At 33.3% G+C, this 14,508-nt stretch overlaps 3 pseudogenes; all 3 read right to left on the reverse strand.

Annotated features, from left to right (window-relative positions):
* Window positions 1–1,561: 1,561 nt before the first annotated feature.
* Window positions 1,562–1,697, reverse strand: LOC146005841 (U2 spliceosomal RNA; annotated as a pseudogene).
* Window positions 1,698–6,670: 4,973 nt separating this feature from the next.
* On the reverse strand, window positions 6,671–6,806 carry LOC146006171 (U2 spliceosomal RNA; annotated as a pseudogene).
* A 4,389-nt stretch (window positions 6,807–11,195) lies between these two features.
* LOC146005882 (U2 spliceosomal RNA) lies at window positions 11,196–11,331 on the reverse strand (annotated as a pseudogene).
* Window positions 11,332–14,508: the final 3,177 nt, after the last annotated feature.

A 14,508-nucleotide genomic window follows, 5' to 3' on the forward strand; every position in this document is an offset into this window, starting at 1 on the left:
CATAAATTAACACAAATTAACATACATTAACATAAATTGTAGTCATTTTTCTGAAAGCAAAAGGACCAACATAACACCACATAAAGCAACATAAGCAACATAAACAACCTAAAACTACATAAACTGCATAAAAAAACTTGAAGCAACACAAAATAACATAAAGCAAAACAAACAACATAAAAATCTGAAACCACATAAATTATCATAAATTAACATATATTATCATAAATTAACATACATAATAGTAACTTCAATGAAAGCAAAATGACCAAAATAACACCACAGAAAGCAACATAAAACAACATTAGCAACATAAAAATACATAACCTGCATAAAAAACATAAAGCAACACAAAGGCCCTTATTCAGATATTATCGCAGTACAAATTTGTTCTCAAAATAGGCAAAACCATATGCACTGCATGTGGGGCAGATGAGTTTGAAGAAACTCAGGAGACCGAGGTGTGCTCCCTACCACCAGTGCTGTGCCTAAACATGTGCAAAGGGGGCCATGCTATCGAATGGGCTTATCTCCCGAAGGAGACGGGCCCCGTTTTTCCCTTAACCCCTCTCAACCATAAGGCCGAAGAGGGGAAAATAGGGAACAGTGGGTCCTCTTTACCGAAGCTTAGAGAGAACCTCTTTCCTCAACCCCCGGAAGGGTTAGGACGGTGGGTCCTCCGCACCCGAAGGTTTGGAGAGACCCTCAGTGGACTTCCTTCCACCTTGCGGCTCAGGGTCGGCCTCGGGGGGACCGCAGCTCTCCCCAAAAGGCGAGAGCTTTGGCACGTTGGGGAAATGGAAGGCCCGTAAGGGTCGACCACACAACCCAAAAAAACGTAACAAACTACAGAAAACAGAAAACGTGAAAAGTGCATGAACGTGAGAAGAAGAGAAATAAATAATAAAGAGGACCCCAGCCAGAGGGCCGGGGTGGGGGTATGAAAAATTGTCCTACCCCATCCAAAATGACGAGGTAAGGACGTGAAGCACTAACCTAGAGGGAAGTGCGCAGTGCTAGTGCCATACTAGTGCATGGTGATTTTGGGATCACCCGTGCATGTTCGGCACCCCCGAGTTTCCCAGGGGGCACAGTGCAGCCTCGGACTCCAAGCAGCCGTCCGATCAGCGTCCGACCAAGTCTTTCTCTGCTCCCATCATAGGGCACTTTCCAGCCCCTGGCATGGGAATGGGTACTCCACTGGGCTTTTCGAAAGACTCCCTTAGGGGCTGCACCCCCCTCAGAAGAGCAATCTAGTCAGTCTCAGTGTTTCTCCGATCCCAAGCTGGGCCTTTCGCGGTCTCCCCATCAGAGGCTACGAACCTCTAGAACAGGAGCCATCTACTCAGTCCCAGCCTTTCTCCGCTCCTTGGGAATGGATACTAGACTGAGCCTTTCGCTGGCTCATCCTTCCGGGGCTACGAACCCCGTCAAGAGAGTCAAACTACTAGGCTTAGTGTTTCTCCCCCCTCTTACCAGTGGATTTAAGGAAACAACACCTCCTACCAAAGGCAGAGGTGAAGGTACTCAGCCAGACTTTTCACCACTCCCAGGCAAAAAAGAGGGGTCCCACACCCTCCGCCCATCAGAGCAGCTACTCAGTCCAGCCTTTCTCTATTCTCTGCCAGAGGCCAGTCCATACCCACTGATTAGAACAGATACTACACTTGATCTTAGCCAAAAGGCTAAGATAACATGTGCAGAGAGAGTTACATTTGGGTGGGGTGTGTTGAAACTGAAATCTAAATTGCAGTGTAAACATAATGCAGCCAGTATTTATCCTGCACAGAAACAAAATAACTCACACAAATCTAACTCTCTCTTTACAAGTTACATCTGCCCCACCTGCTGTGCACATGGTTTTTCCCATTTTGAGAACAAATTTGTACTGTGATCAGATCTGAATAAGGGCCAAAAAAACATACAGTAACACAAACAACATAAAAATATGAAACCGCATAAATTATAATAAATTATCATAAATTGTCAGAAATTAACATAAATGAACATACATTAACATAAATTAACATAAATTAACATAAATTGTAGTAAGTTTAATGAAAGCAAAAGGAGCAACATAACACCACATAAAGCAACATAAAACAACATTAGCAACATAAAACTACATAACCTGCATAAAAAACATAAAGCAACACAAAAACCATAACACAACATAAACCACATAAAAATATGCAACCGCATAAATTATCATAAATTATCATAAATGATCATAAATTAACATAAATTATAGTAATTTCAATGAAAGCAAAATGACCTAAATAACACCACATAAAGTCACATAAGCAACATAAAACTACATAAACTGTATAAAAATACATGAAGCAACACAAAATAACATAAAGCAACACAAACAACATAAAAATCTGAAACCACATACATTATCATAAATTTACATAAATTAACATACATTAACATAAATTAACAGAAATTGTAGGAAGTTTAATGAAAGCAAAAGGACCAACATAACACCACATAAAGCAAAATAAAACAACATTAGCAACATAAAACTACATAACCTGCATAAAAAACATAAATCAACACAAAAACCATAACACAACATAAACAACATAAAAGTCTTTAACCGCATAAATTATCATAAATTATCATAAATTAACATAAATGAACATAAATTATAGTAATTTCAATGAAAGCAAAATGACCTAAATAACACCACATAAAGTCACATAAGCAACATAAAACTACATAAACTGCATAAAAATACATAAAGCAACACAAAATAACATAAAGCAACACAAACAACATAAAAATATGAAACCACATAAATTATCATAAATTTACATAAATTAACATACATTAACATAAATTAACATAAATTGTAGGAAGTTTAATGAAAGCCAAAGGACCAACATAACACCACATAAAGCAAAATAAAACAACATTAGCAACATAAAACTACATAACCTGCATAAAAAAAACATAAATCAACACAAAAACCATAACAAAACATAAACAACATAAAAATTTGCAACCGCATAAATTATCATAAATTATCATAAATTAACATAAATTAACATAAATTATAGTAATTTCAATGAAAGCAAAATGACCTAAATAACACCACATAAAGTCACATAAGCAACATAAAACTACATAAACTGTATAAAAATACATGAAGCAACACAAAATAACATAAAGCAACACAAACAACATAAAAATCTGAAACCACATACATTATCATAAATTTACGTAAATTAACATACATTAACATAAATTAACAAAAATTGTAGGAAGTTTAATGAAAGCAAAAGGACCAACATAACACCACATAAAGCAAAATAAAACAACATTAGCAACATAAAACTACATAACCTGCATAAAAAAAACATAAATCAACACAAAAACCATAACACAACATAAACAACATAAAAGTCTTTAACCGCATAAATTATCATAAATTATCATAAATTAACATAAATGAACATAAATTATAGTAATTTCAATAAAAGCAAAATGACCTAAATAACACCACATAAAGTCACATAAGCAACATAAAACTACATAAACTGCATAAAAATACATAAAGCAACACAAAATAACATAAAGCAACACAAACAACATAAAAATCTGAAACCACATAAATTATCATAAATTTACATAAATTAACATACATTAACATAAATTAACATAAATTGTAGGAAGTTTAATGAAAGCCAAAGGACCAACATAACACCACATAAAGCAAAATAAAACAACATTAGCAACATAAAACTACATAACCTGCATAAAAAAACATAAATCAACACAAAAACCATAACAAAACATAAACAACATAAAAATCTGCAACCGCATAAATTATCATAAATTATCATAAATTAACATAAATTAACATAAATTATAGTAATTTCAATGAAAGCAAAATGACCTAAATAACACCACATAAAGTCACATAAGCAACATAAAACTACGTAAACTGTATAAAAATACATGAAGCAACACAAAATAACATAAAGCAACACAAACAACATAAAAATCTGAAACCACATAAATTATCATAAATTTACGTAAATTAACATACATTAACATAAATTAACAAAAATTGTAGGAAGTTTAATGAAAGCAAAAGGACCAACATAACACCACATAAAGCAAAATAAAACAACATTAGCAACATAAAACTACATAACCTGCATAAAAAAACATAAATCAACACAAAAACCATAACACAACATAAACAACATAAAAATCTGCAACCGAATAAATTATCACAAATTATCATAAATTAACATAAATTAACATAAATTAACATAAATTATAGTAATTTCAATTAAAGCAAAATGACCTAAATAACACCACATAAAGTCACATAAGCAACATAAAACTACGTAAACTGCATAAAAATACATGAAGCAACACAAAATAACATAAAGCAACACAAACAACATAAAAATCTGAAACCACATAAATTATCATAAATTTACGTAAATTAACATACATTAACTTAAATTAACAAAAATTGTAGGAAGTTTAATGAAAGCAAAAGGACCAACATAACACCACATAAAGCAAAATAAAACAACATTAGCAACATAAAACTACATAACCTGCATAAAAAAACATAAATCAACACAAAAACCATAACACAACATAAACAACATAAAAATCTGCAACCGAATAAATTATCACAAATTAACATAAATTAACATAAATTAACATAAATTAACATAAATTATAGTAATTTCAATTAAAGCAAAATGACCTAAATAACACCACATAAAGTCACATAAGCAACATAAAACTACGTAAACTGCATAAAAATACATGAAGCAACACAAAATAACATAAAGCAACACAAACAACATAAAAATCTGAAACCGCATTAATTATCACAAATTTACATAATTTAACATAAATTTACATAAATTTACATAAATTAACATAGATTAACATAGATTAACATAGATTGTAGTAGTTTTCTGAAAGCAAAAGGACCTAAATAACACCACATAAAGCCACATAAGCAACATAAAACTACATAAACTGCATAAAAACACATGAAGCTACACAAAATAACATAAAGCAACACAAACAACATAAAAATCGGAAACCGCATAGATGATCATAAATTTACATAAATTAACACAAATTAACATACATTAACATAAATTGTAGTAATTTTTCTGAAAGCAAAAGGACCAACATAACACCACATAAAGCAACATAAGCAACATAAACAACCTAAAACTACATAAACTGCATAAAAAAACTTGAAGCAACACAAAATAACATAAAGCAAAACAAACAACATAAAAATCTGAAACCGCATAAATTATCATAAATTAACATATATTATCATAAATTAACATACATAATAGTAACTTCAATGAAAGCAAAATGACCAAAATAACACCACAGAAAGCAACATAAAACAACATTAGCAACATAAAAATACATAACCTGCATAAAAAACATAAAGCAACACAAAGGCCCTTATTCAGATATTATCGCAGTACAAATTTGTTCTCAAAATAGGCAAAACCATATGCACTGCATGTGGGGCAGATGAGTTTGAAGAAACTCAGGAGACCGAGGTGTGCTCCCTACCACCAGTGCTGTGCCGAAACATGTGCAAAGGGGGCCGTGCTATCGAATGGGCTTATCTCCCGAAGGAGACGGGCCCCGTTTTTTCCTTAACCCCTCTCAACCATAAGGCCGAAGAGGGGAAAATAGGGAACGGTGGGTCCTCTTCACCGAAGCTTAGAGAGAACCTCTTTCCTCAACCCCCGGAAGGGTTAGGACGGTGGGTCCTCCGCACCCGAAGGTTTGGAGAGACCCTCAGTGGACTTCCTTCCACCTTGCGGCTCAGGGTCGGCCTCGGGGGGACCGCAGCTCTCCCCAAAAGGCGAGAGCTTTGGCACGTTGGGGAAATGGAAGGCCCGTAAGGGTCGACCACACAACCCAAAAAAACGTAACAAACTACAGAAAACAGAAAACGTGAAAAGTGCATGAATGTGAGAAGAAGAGAAATAAATAATAAAGAGGACCCCAGCCAGATGGCCGGGGTGGGGGTGTGAAAAATTGTCCTACCCCATCCAAAATGACGAGGTAAGGATGTGAAGCACTAACCTAGAGGGAAGTGCGCAGTGCTAGTGCCATACTAGTGCATGGTGATTTTGGGATCACCCGTGCATGTTCGGCACCCCCGAGTTTCCCAGGGGGCACAGTGCAGCCTCGGACTCCAAGCAGCCGACCGATCAGCGTCCGACCAAGTCTTTCTCTGCTCCCATCATAGGGCACTTTCCAGCCCCTGGCATGGGAATGGGTACTCCACTGGGCTTTTCGAAAGACTCCCTTAGGGGCTGCACCCCCCTCAGAAGAGCAATCTACTCAGTCTCAGTGTTTCTCCGATCCCAAGCTGGGCCTTTCGCGGTCTCCCCATCAGAGGCTACGAACCTCTAGAACAGGAGCCATCTACTCAGTCCCAGCCTTTCTCCGCTCCTTGGGAATGGATACTAGACTGAGCCTTTCGCTAGCTCATCCTTCCGGGGCTACGAACACCGTCAAGAGAGTCAAACTACTAGGCTTAGTGTTTCTCCCCCCTCTTACCAGTGGATTTAAGGAAACAACACCTCCTACCAAAGGCAGAGGTGAAGGTACTCAGCCAGACTTTTCACCACTCCCAGGCAAAAAAGAGGGGTCCCACACCCTCCGCCCATCAGAGCAGCTACTCAGTCCAGCCTTTCTCTATTCTCTGCCAGAGGCCAGTCCATACCCACTGATTAGAACAGATACTACACTTGATCTTAGCCAAAAGGCTGAGATAACATGTGCAGAGAGAGTTACATTTGGGTGGGGTGTGTTGAAACTGAAATCTAAATTGCAGTGTAAACATAATGCAGCCAGTATTTATCCTGCACAGAAACAAAATAACTCACACAAATCTAACTCTCTCTTTACAAGTTACATCTGCCCCACCTGCTGTGCACATGGTTTTTCCCATTTTGAGAACAAATTTGTACTGTGATCAGATCTGAATAAGGGCCAAAAAAACATACAGTAACACAAACAACATAAAAATCTGAAACCGCATAAATTATAATAAATTATCATAAATTGTCATAAATTAACATAAATGAACATACATTAACATAAATTAACATAAATTAACATAAATTGTAGTAAGTTTAATGAAAGCAAAAGGACCAACATAACACCACATAAAGCAACATAAAACAACATTAGCAACATAAAACTACATAACCTGCATAAAAAACATAAAGCAACACAAAAACCATAACACAACATAAACCACATAAAAATCTGCAACCGCATAAATTATCATAAATTATCATAAATTATCATAAATTAACATAAATTATAGTAATTTCAATGAAAGCAAAATGACCTAAATAACACCACATAAAGTCACATAAGCAACATAAAACTACGTAAACTGTATAAAAATACATGAAGCAACACAAAATAACATAAAGCAACACAAACAACATAAAAATCTGAAACCACATAAATTATCATAAATTATCATAAATTATCATAAATTACCATAAATTAACATAAATTATAGTAATTTCAATGAAAGCAAAATGACCTAAATAACACCACATAAAGTCACATAAGCAACATAAAACTACATAAACTGCATAAAAATACATAAAGCAACACAAAATAACATAAAGCAACACAAACAACATAAAAATCTGAAACCACATAAAGTATCATAAATTTACATAAATTAACATACATTAACATAAATTGTAGGAAGTTTAATGAAAGCAAAAGGACCAACATAACACCACATAAAGCAAAATAAAACAACATTAGCAACATAAAACTACATAACCTGCATAAAAAACATAAATCAACACAAAAACCATAACACAACATAAACAACATAAAAGTCTTTAACTGCATAAATTATCATAAATTATCATACATTTTCATAAATTAACATAAATTAACATAAATTATAGTAATTTCAATGAAAGCAAAATGACCTAAATAACACCACATAAAGTCACATAAGCAACATAAAACTACGTAAACTGCATACAAATACATGAAGCAACACAAAATAACATAAAGCAACACAAACAACATAAAAATCTGAAACCGCATTAATTATCACAAATTTACATAATTTTACATAAATTTACATAAATTTACACACATTAACATAGATTAACATAGATTAACATAGATTGTAGTAGTTTTCTGAAAGCAAAAGGACCTAAATAACACCACATAAAGCCACATAAGCAACATAAAACTACATAAACTGCATAAAAACACATGAAGCTACACAAAATAACATAAAGCAACACAAACAACATAAAAATCGGAAACCACATAGATGATCATAAATTTACATAAATTAACACAAATTAACATACATTAACATAAATTGTAGTAATTTTTCTGAAAGCAAAAGGACCAACATAACACCACATAAAGCAACATAAGCAACATAAACAACCTAAAACTACATAAACTGCATAAAAAAACTTGAAGCAACACAAAATAACATAAAGCAACACAAACAACATAAAAATCTGAAACCACATAAATTATCATAAATTAACATAAATTTACATAAATTAACATACATTAACATAAATTGTAGGAAGATTAATGAAAGCAAAAGGACCAACATAACACCACATAAAGCAAAATAAAACAACATTAGCAACATAAAACTACATAACCTGCATAAAAAACATAAATCAACACAAAAACCATAACACAACATAAACAACATAAAAGTCTTTAACCGCATAAATTATCATAAATTATCATAAATTAACATAAATGAACATAAATTATAGTAATTTCAATGAAAGCAAAATGACCTAAATAACACCACATAAAGTCACATAAGCAACATAAAACTACATAAACTGCATAAAAATACATAAAGCAACACAAAATAACATAAAGCAACACAAACAACATAAAAATCTGAAACCACATAAATTATCATAAATTTACATAAATTAACATACATTAACATAAATTAACATAAATTGTAGGAAGTTTAATGAAAGCCAAAGGACCAACATAACACCACATAAAGCAAAATAAAACAACATTAGCAACATAAAACTACATAACCTGCATAAAAAAACATAAATCAACACAAAAACCATAACACAACATAAACAACATAAAAATCTGCAACCGAATAAATTATCACAAATTATCATAAATTAACATAAATTAACATAAATTAACATAAATTATAGTAATTTCAATTAAAGCAAAATGACCTAAATAACACCACATAAAGTCACATAAGCAACATAAAACTACGTAAACTGCATAAAAATACATGAAGCAACACAAAATAACATAAAGCAACACAAACAACATAAAAATCTGAAACCGCATTAATTATCACAAATTTACATAATTTTACATAAATTTACATAAATTTACATACATTAACATAGATTAACATAGATTAACATAGATTGTAGTAGTTTTCTGAAAGCAAAAGGACCTAAATAACACCACATAAAGCCACATAAGCAACATAAAACTACATAAACTGCATAAAAACACATGAACCTACACAAAATAACATAAAGCAACACAAACAACATAAAAATCGGAAACCGCATAGATGATCATAAATTTACATAAATTAACACAAATTAACATACATTAACATAAATTGTAGTAATTTTTCTGAAAGCAAAAGGACCAACATAACACCACATAAAGCAACATAAGCAACATAAACAACCTAAAACTACATAAACTGCATAAAAAAACTTGAAGCAACACAAAATAACATAAAGCAAAACAAACAACATAAAAATCTGAAACCGCATAAATTATCATAAATTAACATATATTATCATAAATTAACATACATAATAGTAACTTCAATGAAAGCAAAATGACCAAAATAACACCACAGAAAGCAACATAAAACAACATTAGCAACATAAAAATACATAACCTGCATAAAAAACATAAAGCAACACAAAGGCCCTTATTCAGATATTATCGCAGTACAAATTTGTTCTCAAAATAGGCAAAACCATATGCACTGCATGTGGGGCAGATGAGTTTGAAGAAACTCAGGAGACCGAGGTGTGCTCCCTACCACCAGTGCTGTGCCTAAACATGTGCAAAGGGGGCCGTGCTATCGAATGGGCTTATCTCCCGAAGGAGACGGGCCCCGTTTTTTCCTTAACCCCTCTCAACCATAAGGCCGAAGAGGGGAAAATAGGGAACGGTGGGTCCTCTTCACCGAAGCTTAGAGAGAACCTCTTTCCTCAACCCCCGGAAGGGTTAGGACGGTGGGTCCTCCGCACCCGAAGGTTTGGAGAGACCCTCAGTGGACTTCCTTCCACCTTACGGCTCAGGGTCGGCCTCGGGGGGACCGCAGCTCTCCCCAAAAGGTGAGAGCTTTGGCACGTTGGGGAAATGGAAGGCCCGTAAGGGTCGACCACACAACCCAAAAAAACGTAACAAACTACAGAAAACAGAAAACGTGAAAAGTGCATGAACGTGAGAAGAAGAGAAATAAATAATAAAGAGGACCCCAGCCAGAGGGCCGGGGTGGGGGTGTGAAAAATTGTCCTACCCCATCCAAAATGACGAGGTAAGGACGTGAAGCACTAACCTAGAGGGAAGTGCGCAGTGCTAGTGCCATACTAGTGCATGGTGATTTTGGGATCACCCGTGCATGTTCGGCACCCCCGAGTTTCCCAGGGGGCACAGTGCAGCCTCGGACTCCAAGCAGCCGACCGATCAGCGTCCGACCAAGTCTTTCTCTGCTCCCATCATAGGGCACTTTCCAGCCCCTGGCATGGGAATGGGTACTCCACTGGGCTTTTCGAAAGACTCCCTTAGGGGCTGCACCCCCCTCAGAAGAGCAATCTACTCAGTCTCAGTGTTTCTCCGATACCAAGCTGGGCCTTTCGCGGTCTCCCCATCAGAGGCTACGAACCTCTAGAACAGGAGCCATCTACTCAGTCCCAGCCTTTCTCCGCTCCTTGGGAATGGATACTAGACTGAGCCTTTCGCTAGCTCATCCTTCCGGGGCTACGAACCCCGTCAAGAGAGTCAAACTACTAGGCTTAATGTTTCTCCCCCCTCTTACCAGTGGATTTAAGGAAACAACACCTCCTACCAAAGGCAGAGGTGAAGGTACTCAGCCAGACTTTTCACCACTCCCAGGCAAAAAAGAGGGGTCCCACACCCTCCGCCCATCAGAGCAGCTACTCAGTCCAGCCTTTCTCTATTCTCTGCCAGAGGCCAGTCCATACCCACTGATTATAACAGATACTACACTTGATCTTAGCCAAAAGGCTGAGATAACATGTGCAGAGAGAGTTACATTTGGGTGGGGTGTGTTGAAACTGAAATCTAAATTGCAGTGTAAACATAATGCAGCCAGTATTTATCCTGCACAGAAACAAAATAACTCACACAAATCTAACTCTCTCTTTACAAGTTACATCTGCCCCACCTGCTGTGCACATGGTTTTTCCCATTTTGAGAACAAATTTGTACTGTGATCAGATCTGAATAAGGGCCAAAAAACATACAGTAACACAAACAACATAAAAATCTGAAACCGCATAAATTATAATAAATTATCATAAATTGTCAGAAATTAACATAAATGAACATACATTAACATAAATTAACATAAATTAACATAAATTGTAGTAAGTTTAATGAAAGCAAAAGGAGCAACATAACACCACATAAAGCAACATAAAACAACATTAGCAACATAAAACTACATAACCTGCATAAAAAACATAAAGCAACACAAAAACCATAACACAACATAAACCACATAAAAATATGCAACCGCATAAATTATCAGAAATTATCATAAATTATCATAAATTAACATAAATTATAGTAATTTCAATGAAAGCAAAATGACCTAAATAACACCACATAAAGTCACATAAGCAACATAAAACTACATAAACTGTATAAAAATACATGAAGCAACACAAAATAACATAAAGCAACACAAACAACATAAAAATCTGAAACCACATACATTATCATAAATTTACATAAATTAACATACATTAACATAAATTAACAGAAATTGTAGGAAGTTTAATGAAAGCAAAAGGACCAACATAACACCACATAAAGCAAAATAAAACAACATTAGCAACATAAAACTACATAACCTGCATAAAAAAACATAAAGCAACACAAAGGCCCTTATTCGGATATTATCGCAGTACAAATTTGTTCTCAAAATAGGCAAAACCATATGCACTGCATGTGGGGCAGATGAGTTTGAAGAAACTCAGGAGCCCGAGGTGTGCTCCCTACCACCAGTGCTGTGCCTAAACACGTGCATAGTAATTTCAATGAAAGCAAAATGACCTTAATAACACCACATAAAGTCACATAAGCAACATAAAACTACATAAACTGCATAAAAATACATGAAGCAACACAAAATAACATAAAGCAACACAAACAACATAAAAATCTGAAACCGCATAAATTAGCATAAATTTACATAAATTAACATACATTAACATAAATTAACATACATTAACATAAATTGTAGGAAGTTTAATGAAAGCAAAAGGACCAACATAACACCACATAAAGCAAAATAAAACAACATTAGCAACATAAAACTACATAACCTGCATAAAAAACATAAATCAACACAAAAACCATAACACAACATAAACAACATAAAAGTCTTTAACCGCATAAATTATCATAAATTATCATAAATTAACATAAATGAACATAAATTATAGTAATTTCAATGAAAGCAAAATGACCTAAATAACACCACATAAAGTCACATAAGCAACATAAAACTACATAAACTGCATAAAAATACATAAAGCAACACAAAATAACATAAAGCAACACAAACAACATAAAAATATGAAACCACATAAATTATCATAAATTTACATAAATTAACATACATTAACATAAATTAACATAAATTGTAATAAGTTTAATGAAAGCCAAAGGACCAACATAACACCACATAAAGCAAAATAAAACAACATTAGCAACATAAAACTACATAACCTGCATAAAAAAAACATAAATCAACACAAAAACCATAACAAAACATAAACAACATAAAAATCTGCAACCGCATAAATTATCATAAATTATCATAAATTAACATAAATTAACATAAATTAACATAAATTATAGTAATTTCAATGAAAGCAAAATGACCTAAATAACACCACATAAAGTCACATAGGCAACATAAAACTACGTAAACTGTATAAAAATACATGAAGCAACACAAAATAACATAAAGCAACACAAACAACATAAAAATCTGAAACCACATAAATTATCATAAATTTACGTAAATTAACATACATTAACATAAATTAACAAAAATTGTAGGAAGTTTAATGAAAGCAAAAGGACCAACATAACACCACATAAAGCAAAATAAAACAACATTAGCAACATAAAACTACATAACCTGCATAAAAAAACATAAATCAACACAAAAACCATAACACAACATAAACAACATAAAAATCTGCAACCGAATAAATTATCACAAATTATCATAAATTAACATAAATTAACATAAATTAACATAAATTAACATAAATTATAGTAATTTCAATTAAAGCAAAATGACCTAAATAACACCACATAAAGTCACATAAGCAACATAAAACTACGTAAACTGCATAAAAATACATGAAGCAACACAAAATAACATAAAGCAACACAAACAACATAAAAATCTGAAACCACATAAATTATCATAAATTTACGTAAATTAACATACATTAACTTAAATTAACAAAAATTGTAGGAAGTTTAATGAAAGCAAAAGGACCAACATAACACCACATAAAGCAAAATAAAACAACATTAGCAACATAAAACTACATAACCTGCATAAAAAAACATAAATCAACACAAAAACCATAACACAACATAAACAACATAAAAATCTGCAACCGAATAAATTATCACAAATTAACATAAATTAACATAAATTAACATAAATTAACATAAATTATAGTAATTTCAATTAAAGCAAAATGACCTAAATAACACCACATAAAGTCACATAAGCAACATAAAACTACGTAAACTGCATAAAAATACATGAAGCAACACAAAATAACATAAAGCAACACAAACAACATAAAAATCTGAAACCGCATTAATTATCACAAATTTACATAATTTAACATAAATTTACATAAATTTACATAAATTAACATAGATTAACATAGATTAACATAGATTGTAGTAGTTTTCTGAAAGCAAAAGGACCTAAATAACACCACATAAAGCCACATAAGCAACATAAAACTACATAAACTGCATAAAAACACATGAAGCTACACAAAATAACATAAAGCAACACAAACAACATAAAAATCGGAAACCGCATAGATGATCATAAATTTACATAAATTAACACAAATTAACATACATTAACATAAATTGTAGTAATTTTTCTGAAAGCAAAAGGACCAACATAACACCACATAAAGC

The sequence above is a fragment of the Crinia signifera genome, chromosome 5, assembly GCF_055691185.1.
Source record: "Crinia signifera chromosome 5, ASM5569118v1, whole genome shotgun sequence".
NCBI lineage: Eukaryota > Metazoa > Chordata > Amphibia > Anura > Myobatrachidae > Crinia > Crinia signifera.